Source organism: Eumetopias jubatus, unplaced genomic scaffold (assembly GCF_037043125.1).
Source record: "Eumetopias jubatus isolate StellerSeaLion01/CBP00866 unplaced genomic scaffold, mEumJub1_p1.0 scaffold_7, whole genome shotgun sequence".
In the NCBI taxonomy this organism is placed as follows: domain Eukaryota; kingdom Metazoa; phylum Chordata; class Mammalia; order Carnivora; family Otariidae; genus Eumetopias; species Eumetopias jubatus.
Genome location: NW_028274813.1, coordinates 72,723,134 through 72,735,399, shown reverse-complemented (window position 1 = coordinate 72,735,399; position 12,266 = coordinate 72,723,134). Strand labels below are relative to the sequence as shown.

The following is a 12,266-nucleotide window of genomic DNA, read 5'->3' as shown; positions in this document are numbered from 1 at the left end:
AGTGTGCTCACCAGTAAAATACTATATACTTTTGCCCTGACATCGGGAAAAAGGCAAAGATAGTCACACATGTCAGTTTCATTTAACATAACGCTAGATGCTCGAACCAGTGCAATAAAACAAGTACAAGTAAAGACAATCATATAGATCAGAAAAGAAGTAAAACCTCCACTCTTTGTAGATAATGTAATTGTCTATGTAGAAAATCCCAATGTAGGAGTCCCGTGGTTCCAGCTTCTTCACGAGCCGGCTGCTTCGGTTGCCGCCACCGCTCAGGCCCGGAGACTCGCGGCGCCCCAGGCTCTCGACATGTCGATGCTGGCTGAGCTGCGGCGGAAGCAGAAGTGGGCTGTGGATCCAAGAAACACTGCGTGAAGCAGTAACGATTCCAAGTTTGGCCAGAGGATGCTAGAGAAGATGGGGTGGTCTAAAGGAAAGGGTTTAGGGGCTCAGGAGCAAGGAGCCACAAATCATATTAAAATCCAAGTTAAAAATAACCACCTGGGACTTGGAGCTACGATCAATGATGAAGATAACTGGATTGCTCATCAGGATGATTTTAACCAGCTTCTGGCTGAGCTGAACACTTGCCATGGGCAGGAAACAACAGACTCCTCAGACAACAAAGAAAAGAAGACTTTCAGCCTTGAAGAAAAGTCCAAAATCTCCAAAAACCGTGTTCACTATACGAAATTCACAAAAGGGAAGGATCTATTATCTCGGAGCAAAACAGATCTTGACTGCATTTTTGGGAAAAGACAGAGTAAGAAGACTCCTGAGCATGATGATTCCAGCCCTGCCACTCCTGATGGGAATGTATCCTCCACTACAACGACCAGTGCCTTCACCATCCAGGAGTACTTTGCCAAGCGGCTGGCGCAGCTAAAGAATAAGCCACAGGTCAGAGCAGCAGGGCCTGACCTTGCAGAGAACCGAATAGAAAGAAAAAGGGGAAAGAAGAGAAAGAAAGGGGCAAAAGATAAAAATGTGGAGACTTACACCGAACCCCAGGCCAAGAAGAAGAGAGACCAAGTTGAACGGCAGCTCGGAGACCCTTGTTGGGATGAGAATTCTGGTGTTTCTGCTGAGGATGGAGAGGATTGTGTGTGGCCCCCTGATGACCAGGACATTACCCCAAAGCCCAAAAAAAGGAGAGAAAAGAAAAAGCTACAAAAGCAAGTTGAGGTAGCAGTGGACGCTACGTTACACGACATACCAGTGAAGTAGACAAAGAAGAAGAAAGGTTCCGAATAAATTCTCTCGAGACAGGGCCTTCCAGCCATTCAGCTGTCAGGGCCCTGCAAGCAAACACCTTTGGCCTGAAGTCAGAGCAGAGTTCACCCAAGAGAGTTTGTGCACATCTTTTGACATGCTCGTGGGTTGCTGAGTCTCGCCCTCTCACCACATTTTTCCCAACACATCCCTGGAGAAATTTCTAATGTCCCAAATCATGGCTCTCATAAACAAACAAATTTCTTTTTAGACTGTGAAAAAAAAGAAAAGAAAATCCCAATGTATATACAAAAAATATCCTAAAACTATTCAATGGGTTCAACAAGGTCATGGGATACAAGATAAACATACAAAAATCAAATGAATTTCTATATACTAGCAGTGAACATGTGGACACATAAATTAAAAATATAGTGCCATTTACAATGCTTCAAAAGGACCCTAGACTCCTAGGTGTAAACCTAACAAAACATATATCAAAATTTTGTGCTGAAACCTCCAAAATGCCGATGAAGGAAATCAAAGAAGACAAATGAAGACACATCCTGTCTTTGTAAATTAAAAGACTCAAAATGGTAGATAGATCAATTCTCCCCAGAAGGATATATACATTTTACATAGTTCCTGTTGAAATCCATGCAGCGTTTTTTATATGTATATGCAAGATTATTCTAAAATTTATATGAAAATGTAGAATACTAGGATAACTAGAGCAATCTTGAGAAAAGAAGAATAAAGTGGGAGCAATCAGTCTATGTGACTTCAAGCTATAGCTACAGTAAAATCAAGATGATGTGTTATTGGTACAGAAAGAAACATACAGATCAGTGCAAAAACTAGAGAACCCACAAATAGATCCACACAAATATACCCGACTGAATTTTTTTTTCAAAGATTTTATCTATTTATCCGACAGAGAGAAACACAGCGATAGAGGGAACACAAGCAGGGGAGCGGGAGAGGGAGAAGCAGGCTTCTTGCAGAGCAAGGAGCCTGATGTGGGGCTCGATCCCAGGACCCTGGGATCAGGACCCGAGCTGAAGGCAGACGCTCAACGACTGAGCCACCCAGGCGCCCCTGAATTTTTTGTTCTTTTACAAAAGTGCCAAAGAAATTCAGTGGAAGAAAGATAAGCTCTTCAATCTATGGGGTTGGAGCAAGTGGACCTCCATAGGCGAGAAAAATGAAACTTGATTTAAGCTTCACACTTCATAAAAACTAAGTTAATAAAATCAACTTGAGGTGATCACAGACAAATGTAAAATGTTAAATTGTAAAACTCTTAGAAAAAGCATAAGACAAAATTTTTGATACGTAAATCTGGGCCAAGAGTTCTTAGACTTGACACCAAAAACACAGTCCATACAAGTTTAAAAAGAGAGAGAGAGGAAGAGAGGTAAATTCAAAATTAAGATCCTTTGCCCTGCAAAAAAGATCCTTTTTAAAAGGGTAGAGAGACAAGAAGCTCCAGACTGAGAAAAACTATTTGCAAACCATATATCCCTCAAAAGACCAGTATCTAGAATATATAAAGAATTCTCAAAGCTAAACAGTAAATAAATCTAACAATCTCATCAGAACATGGACAAAAAATATTTTACTAAAAAAGATATACAGATGACAAATATGCACGAGAAAATATATTCAACATCATTAGCCAATTAGAGAAATGCAAACTGAAATCACAAGGAGATATCCCTACACACCCATCAGAATGGCTAAAATAAAATTCATGACAACTGCATCTTTCCAGAAGCAAAAGTTCTTGTCATTCTTTTAAATTCTTTTGCCATATTAGTGTGTGTGCTGTGGTATGGCATTGTGGATTTAATTTATAGTTTGTTGATGAGTAATGATGTTGAGCACATTTTCCTCAGCTTATTGGCCATTTGGATTATTTCTTTTGATAAGCGTCACTTCACATCATTTGCCATGTTTCTTGGATTGTAGGTTATTTATTTTATTTCTATTATTTAAAAAGTTGTAGGCAAGGTTAGTTGTGTTCAAGTTCTTTATCAGATACATATAGCACAAATATTTTAGCCTAGTCTGTAACTTGCTTTTTCACTCTCTCAATGGTGTATTTGGGGAACATAAGCATAATTTTTTTTTAAGATTTTATTTATTTATTCATGAAAGACAGAGAGAGAGAGAGAGAGAGAGAGGCAGAGGGAGAAGCAGGCTCCCAAGGAGCAGGGAGCCCGATGCGGGACTCGATCCCAGGACCCTGAGCTGAAGGCAGACGATTAACCATCTGAGCCACCCAGGGGCCCATAAGCATAATTTTTTAAAAAAGGTTTTATTTATTTATTTGACAGAGAGAGAGAGATAGCGAGAGAGGGAACACAAGCAGGGGGAGTGGGAGAGGGAGAAGCAGGCTTCCCGCAGAGCAGGGAGCCCGATGCGGGGCTCCATCCCAGGACCCTGGGATCATGACCTGAGCCAAAGGCAGACACCTAACAACTGAGCCACCCAGGCACTCCAAGCATAATTTTTAAGGAGTGGAATTTATTATTTTTTCTTTTATGGTTAGAGTTTTTTTGTGTGTGCACTTTCAAAGAAACCTCTGCCCACCCCCAGGTCATAAAGAAATTCTGTTTTCTTTTAGAAGCTTTATAGTTTCACCTATCACATTTAGATCTCTTATTCATTTAGAATTAACTTTTTGTATTGGCGAAGGAGAGATCAGGAGACTTTTAAAAAATACAAGTAGCCCAGTACCTCTGAAACAAATAATACATTATATGTTTAAAAAAAGAAGAAGAAGAAGATAACAGGAAGGGGAAAATGAAGGGGGGGTAAATCGGAGGGAGAGACAAATCGTGAGAGACAATGGACACTGAGAAACAAACTGAGGGTTCTAGAGGGGAGGGGGGTGGGGGTATGGGTTAGCCTGGTGATGGGTATTAAAAAGGGCACATTCTGCGTGGAGCACTGGGTGTTAAACGCAAACAGTGAATCATTGAAGACTACATCAAAAACTAATGATGTTATGTATGGTGATAAACATAACATAATAAAAAAAATGGGCAAAAAATAAAAATACAAGTAGCCAATTGCTCCAGCACTTATCCTACATAGACCGTCCTTTCCTCCACTGAATTATATAGTGCTAAACTTAAAAATGAAACTGCTGGTTATTTTACCAGCAAAAATGGGTTTAATTCAGGAATAGCAGAGAACTGAAATCTGGGACAAGCAATCTATGGTAAAAACCATAGGCAAGTCTGCAAAACAAAGGAGAGGAATTCTTTTGTAGAGGAAAGTGGGAGGGTTGTTATTTAAAAAAAAAAAAGTCTTTTGGAGGAAATGGGAATTTGAAGTATAACAGCTTCTCATTGGCTGAGTTGTGACTGTCTCCAATTGGCTGGGCTATTCTGGGCGGAAAGGAAAGTCTCTCTTCCTCCTGCTGGTATAGTAAATAGTATCTAGGTGCAATTGACTACACGTAGTTGGGCCTCTACTGCCAACATTCCTAACTCTATTTTATTTAGTAAGGTTTCATTTATTAATTTTCACAATAGTCATCTTTGGAGAAAATCAATTGGCAGTATATGTGTATGGGGTATTCTTGCACTTAATTGTTTCCCAACCTATTTATTTTATCCTCATACCAATTGACCATTCTGCTTAATTACTAAGGCTTCATATAAGTTTTGAAATCTGGAAATGCAGGTCACATTCTCTCTCTCTCTCTTTTTTTTAATCAAAGCTTATTCTAGATCCTTGTGCTTCCACATAAGTTTTAGAATTAGCCTCTCAACTTCCACCAAAAGGGTTCCTGGTAATTTGATTGGGATTGTGTTGAATTTATGAGTCAATATGGGACAATTGACATCTTAACATGGAGTCTTCAGATTTGTTTGTTATCCTCTTCATTTAAGTAGGTTCTCTCTAATTCTCTTTATTATAATGGGTTGTAGTTTTTATTCTTGGGCATTTGCAAACCTTCATTAAATTCATTCCCAGGTATTTCATAAATGGCATTTTAACTTTATTTTCCAACACTTTTAGCTGGAATCCAGAAATAAAATTGATTTTTGTGTTTAGTGACTTTCTTTAATTCACCTCCTGGTCCTAGTTCTTACAGTGTGTTTATAGATTCTTTTGTATTTTCTACATACACAAATGCATCATCTATGAATAAAAGTGTCTTTTACTTCTCCCTTTCCAAACTTTGTACATTTTATCTCCTTTTCCTGACTTGATGCCAGGATCTCCAGTATGATAATAAATAGAAGTAGTGATAGTGTATCTCTTTATCTTGTTCCTGATTTTAAGGGGAATAATATTGACTTTGGGCCTTTTCATAGATACCTTTTATCAGATTCAGGAATGTCTCTTTTAATTCTGGATTGCTGAGGGTATTTGTCATGCAAAGGTGTTAGCCTTTATCAAATTCTCTTGCTTTTTTGAAAGTAAATGAAATACATTATTTATCAAGTTGTACACTTGTGATATATTTACACTTTCTTGTGTGTATATTATACTCCAGTAAAAACTTTAAAATGATACAATAGCTTCATATTCACTATAAGGTGATATGTGAACTAAAACTAAAATTTCAGGTGTTTTCATTCCAGTTTTCTATTTTTGTGCCTGGAATATTTGAGTAAGAACACATTCGTTAACCAAACATAACTTCAGACCACAGGTAAACTGTGGCCCTCTATTAAAAGGCCATAGATGAGAAATGTGACAATGGTCTTTTTCCTCTATCTGAAATACAAATGTAGAACTTTTGATTCTTGATATGTAGTACTGAGGAAACTGGCTGTTGATAGTTTGGATTAGTTAGAAAGAGTAGAAAAATCTATTAAATAGGAAAGTACCATAAATCTTGCAGGATACTTAGATCTTATTGATCTGTGCAGAGTATGTGGCAACCCCAAGTGGCAAAGGTATGTGTTTTTATCTAGGAATATTGATAACTAAAAGAACATCAAGGTTCTGTTTAGAAGGATGAAGAAGTAAATTTGCCATTTGTAGGGGACGAGCAAAACCTGCCATAACCTGAAAGGACTCCCATGGCATCACGGCATATTACGTGCTCAATAGGATTTGTTGGCCAACATCTTTGCCATAATTAACTGTACCCTAGAATCTAGTACATGGTTCCAGTTCGTGATGATAGTGTCTGAGGGAGTTCAACCAGTCTTTGGATTTGGCAGGATGTTGAAATGGAAGAGAGAGGAACGTCTTGACAGATGGCATCTATAAGAGAGCTTTGGACTTCATGTTAAATATGAAGCAAGAGAAGATAAGAGAGGAATAACGTTCAGAAAGAAATTAGGGGAGTCAGCTACTTAATACCAACAGGAATAGTTGGGAAAGAAAGAAGACTCACAGTCAACCAGACCCAGAGTCTCTCCGCACATTACGGCTTCTTTTGCAGAGATCCTGGCAATTATGTATAAGCAATGAGGGCAGTGGTAGTGGAACTTGGATTGTGCTCCAGGTGTGTGCTCTGCCACATGGGTTTTGAATGTGAGGTAGACATACTTTCCTCTAGAGCTTCTGTCTATAAGCAGATGCAGATTTTGGAGTGGGATGAAATGCTGTATATGAGAGCTGATTCAGCTGAGAGACGAGCACCAGCTAATCTTATTGTGGCCATGATTCTCTGTACTAGGAACCCTCACAAGCACATCCAGTCCTCCCTGTGATTTACTCCTTCCAGAGAGGAATGATTCCCCAGGGAATCTGACCATTTTATTTTCTAAGCTGACCTAACTGCCTCTTACCTTCCCATGAAAATTTTCTACTGTGGCCTCTAAGTCCCCATTCTGTTGCAAACAGACATCCAGTAGCCCCTGTGGAAAGCCTTTCCATATGCCTTAACCAAGCGTGACTCTTTCTTTTTTGGTTGCTCCTTATTCTCCCTCATCTAAAACACCTCAGATTTAGAAAGAATGGCACTCTCTTCACCACCACCCACAAAACCCAGACCATTGTCTCTACACCTCTCATTCCTACTTTTCCCACTTATTTTTGCATATTTATAAACACCAGATACTCTTCCTTATATATTGAAGGCTATAACACAGGAGGATTCCAGTGTAGTCTAGAATACCACATGACTTAAATGTCCAAATGGACCATTCAGAGAAAGCCTGAACTCATCAATTGTAAAGACCATTAATTGGAATCCCCTTTAGCCATTAATTCCCATGGCCACACTCTAGAAATATCCCATGGTAATTCTCCAGTTAGATACTGCTCCACCAGTGAAATCTTACATCTGGTTTAAAACCTCACATGCTTAGATTCAGTCACATCCACTGGCTTGTTCTTTGACTATATATGACAGTTGGTTCCTGGATCCCTTTACTGTCATCTTATTTCTCAGAGGCTTTTTTTTTTTTTTTGAGAGAGAAAGAGAGAGAGCGAGAGAAGTGAGTGGGGGTGGGAGGGGAAAGGGAGAGAGAGAATCCCAAGTAGGCTCCACGCTCAGTGCGGAGCCCCACTGCAGAGCCCCACACAGGGCTCGATCTCATGACCCTGAGATCATGACCTGAGCAGAAATCAAGAGTCAGGCACTTCACTGACTGGGCCACCCAGGCAGCTCCTATTTTTTATCTGCTTATCTATAACACCTGAATTCCATGGCCCTACTTCAATCAAACTTTAGTCATTAACCCAATTCTTGCCCCAATTCTGTGTCCTATCAGTGGTCTTATTAATTCCTAATTATAGATAAATATCTGCCTTCTTATAATGTATACTTTATCTGACAAGCAAAGTTCAAGATAATCACACAAGTGTGCAGACGGGTGTCATTAAAACATGCTGTCGTCTTTAACACTAACCAGGCCCCCACTGTTGCCAGGAAAATATTCTTCTTCTCTGTAATCATCTCCCACTGTCATTTCCTACAGTGACTATTTCAAAATTTCTCACACTCCCCAGACTTCCTAACCCAGAACTTCCTCCATTCGCTCTCTTGGGAGACACTTAGTTTCTGTTTATAAGAACAAATAAGATTCCATTAGAAATTAATAGACGTTTCAACTTTCTGCCTTCACGCTCTAAAAAATTGCTGCAATCTAAACCAATCCTGTCCTCCTTTCCAATAAAACTGGAAATAACTATTTCCCCTCTTACCAAAAGTTGGTCCTTTTACCTATGGTCCATAGTCCAATCTTTTTTTTTTTTAAGATTTTATTTATTTATTTATTTGAGAGAGAGAGAATGAGAGACAGAGAGCACGAGAGGGAAGAGGGTCAGAGGGAGGAGCTGACTCCCCGCCGAGCAGGGAGCCCGATGCGGGACTCGATCCCGGGACTCCAGGATCATGACCTGAGCCGGAGGCAGTCGCTTAACCCACTGAGCCATCCAAGCGCTCCATATTCCAATCTTATCTGTCTCCTCAGAATTGTGATCCATTGCTTTGAGATTCTTTCCAAAAGCATGTAAACATATCCTAATCTTTAAAAACTCAATTACCACTTCAACAGCTTCCTCTGGTTAATGCCATGTCTCTTTCCTATCTGTCAGAGTTCAGCCTCTGGAAAGAGATTCCTATATTCAAATCTCCTTTGTCCTTGTCCCATCGCCATGCCTCATCCCACCGCAGTTTAGCCTCTGCTGAAAAGGCTCAAAGCAAGATCTTTGTGTGTTAAAAATCAATGGGCACTTTTCAGTCATCACCTTCCTAGTAGACATTTCTTCAGGTTTGCTCTGTCGGACGTTCCTTTGTTCTTAAAACCCCTTTTCCCTTCTCTTTCTGGACACCAGTCATTTATGATTTGCCACTTACCTCTCTGGACTATGCTTTGAGGTTTCTTTGTTATGATTTCCACTGTCCATCTCTTCAGTGTTTGGGTTCCTTGGGGGATTTCCCTTAGTTTCTATTCTTTTCCGGGTTTTGCTCTGGGTGTCTGTCTTGGTGAAATTACACCTACTCTTGAAGATAGTTCCATATCACAGATAATATGGTGGGTGAAGAGCTGGCCTTGGAGTATAACAGAATCAGATTCTTGTTCTTGTATTGTCCTTGGACAAATTATTTAACTTCATAAAAATTTGATTTCCCTTCACTAAGTGAGGATAATATCTACTCTACAGGACTACAGTAGTAAATTGTCAGCGGTTAATAACATGGATTCTTGAATCATACTAATGGGACAAATTCCAGTTGTCATTTACTGTAACCTTGGAGAAATTACAAACTTCCTTCCACATTTCAGTTTCCTCGTTTATAAAATGAGGATGGTAATACTATTTACTTCATATGATTAAATAATACCACTTAATTTATAAGATTAAAACAGCCTCTTGATAAATAGACCCTTGAAAACACTCTCATCAGATTGTAATGCTAAGAAATTCAAGTCTAGATAGGAGCAAGAAAAAGAGGAGGCACCAAAACCTCGACTCAATTTGTTTCTATATTTGACCCCCAGAAGGCAGTACTGTGTAAACTGGAAAAGCCTCTTCTCATAAAATTCTACCTCACTCCTGTGAGCCTCCTTACCTTACAGCTCACTGAGGCCCACATTCTGAGTAGGCTCAATGCCGGGAACAGTCATTGTCAAGGAAGCATCTCTTACTGTCTCTAGAACTTGCCTTTAATTTTTTTCAAGATTTTATTTATTTATTTGAGAGAGAGAGCAAAAGAGCACGAGCAGGAAGGAGGGGCAGAGGGAGAGGGAGAAGCAGACTCCCCGCTGAGCAGGGAGCCCGATGCGGGACTCAATCCCAGGACCCTGAGATCAGGACCTGAGCAGAAGGCAGACACTTAATTGACTGAGCTACCCAGGCACCCCATCTAGAGTTTGCCTTTGAATAGGGATTTCTGAAATCTCAGATTTTCCCAGTTACAAGGACTCAGCATAATCTGGCACACTCCTTCTTGCTCCAAAGGGGAAATCTTCCAGAGCGTAGCTCTCAGCTTCCTCACTGCCTAGCTATGTTCTCAATGACAGTTCTGCTCCTTGGAACACTCTTCACAGTGAGTAAGTAACAATGTATTTCATGTTCCTGCCTCCTTATCAGAAACATTGTTCTGATTGGAATCTGAATGGAGACATTTTCTCATTTTAGGTAGGCTTGTCCTGGTCTCACTGACATTGATGTTTCAGGAGGAACCAGCGTCCAGTCAGTACCCAGCATGAGACCCACGTGTTGGTCTCTGAAGAAGCCACTCTGGTGCTGAGGTACAACTATTCCTATGGGGCAACTCCTAATCTCATCTGGTACGTGCAGCACCCCAACCAAGGCCTCCAGCTTCTCCTGACGTACATGTCAGGAGACAGCCTGTTAAAGGCGTCAAAGGTTTTGAGGCTGAATTTAAGAAGAATGAAACGTCCCTCCACCTGAAGATATCCCCAGCCCTTTGGGGCAATGCGGCCAAGCACTTCTGTGCTGTGAGTGACACAGTGCCTGGACTGCAGAGAGAGCTGAACACAAACCTCCTGAGACACGGCAGTTTTCAGAGATTCACTTGTTTGTTTTTAGCAAGCTCTCTCATTTGCTGGAAGTGAGCAGGATGGAGGAAGAGAGCTCCGGGGAGTGTGTGGCTCCTGAGGATGAATAGCAACTTCAATGTGTTTCTTCTTTAACGACTGGGTCATGTAGACAAGTCCTCAAACAGAGAGACTGGTAAGGACGGGGTTACTGCATTCTAGAGGGTCAGCATTTCAGTGTAATGTGAGCAACACTGAACTTCTGATCTTTCACCTTCTGAATTCACCTCCAACATGCTCCTCCCATTAATTTTTGCTTTTCAACTGCTAACAACTCCACTCTTTCAGTATCTCTGGTTATTTGTGATTCTTATTTTTTCTCTTACTGCTTACATCTAATCCACCAAGAAATCCAGGTGGCCCTATCTTTAAAACTGACCCATAATCTGACCACTGCTACCACCTCCACTATACTTCCCTGGTCAAGCCACCCCCATGTCGCAAATGAATGACTGAGAGGCTTCTGATGGTCCCCCTGTTCGTCCTCCTACAGTTCCTTCTTAATACAGCAGTGTCTTACTCAGTTTGGGCTGCTGTAACAAGTACCATTGGTACTGGGTGGTTCATGAACAATAGAAGTTTATTTCTCACAGACTTAAAGACTGGAAGTGTGAGATCAGGGTGCCGGCATGGTTGGGCTCTGGTGAGGATTCTTTCCCAGACTGCAGCTGCCATTTCTCCGTGCATCTTCATGTGGCAGACAGCAGAGAGGAACAAGCTCTGTCAGGACGACCATAAGGTCACTAATCCCACTCATGAGGGCTCCACTCTCATGATCTCACCTAATCCTAATTATCTCCCCAGACCCCACCTCCTACTATCATCACATTAGGGGGTGGAGTTTCAACAAGTGAATTGGTGGGGGGCACATACTAGTCCATAACAAGCAGCCAATGTGATTCTTTCAAACATAAGTCAGATCATAACACCCAAACCTTTGCAAACCCATTTCTCTTAGAGTAAAATGTCAAAGTCCTTACAGTGGCCTATAAGACTCTACATGCTCTAGTTCCATCCATGTCGTTGCAAATGGCAAGATTTCATTTTTTTTCCAAAGATTTTATTTATTTATTCATGAGAGACAGAGAGAGAGAGAGACAGAGAGAGAGGCAGAGGGAGAAGCAGGCTCCCAGGGAGCAGGGAGCCTGATGCGGGACTCGATCCCAGGACCCTGGGATCATGACCTGAGCCGAAGGCAGACGCTTAACCATCTGAGCCACCCAGGTGCCCAAGATTTCATTTTTTGATGGCTGCATATTATTCCATTGTGTGTGTGTGTGTGTGTGTGTGTGTGTGTGTGTGTGTGTGTATCACATCTTCTTTATCCATTCATCTGTTGATAGACATCTAGGCTCTTTCCATAGTTTGGTTATTGTGGACATTGTTGCTATAAACATTGGGGTGCACGTGCCCCTTGTATTATGCTAAGCGAAATAAGTCAATCAGGGAAAGACAAGTATCATATGATCTCACTGATATGAGGAATTTGAGAAACAAGACAGAGGATCATAGGGGAAGGGAGGGAAAAATGAAACAAGACGAAACCAGAGAGGGAGACAAACCATA

The 12,266-nt window shown here is 40.9% G+C and overlaps 1 pseudogene; it reads left to right on the top strand.

The window, feature by feature from the left end:
* Window positions 1-309: 309 nt before the first annotated feature.
* Window positions 310-1,254, top strand: LOC114217815 (PIN2/TERF1-interacting telomerase inhibitor 1 pseudogene; annotated as a pseudogene).
* Window positions 1,255-12,266: the final 11,012 nt, after the last annotated feature.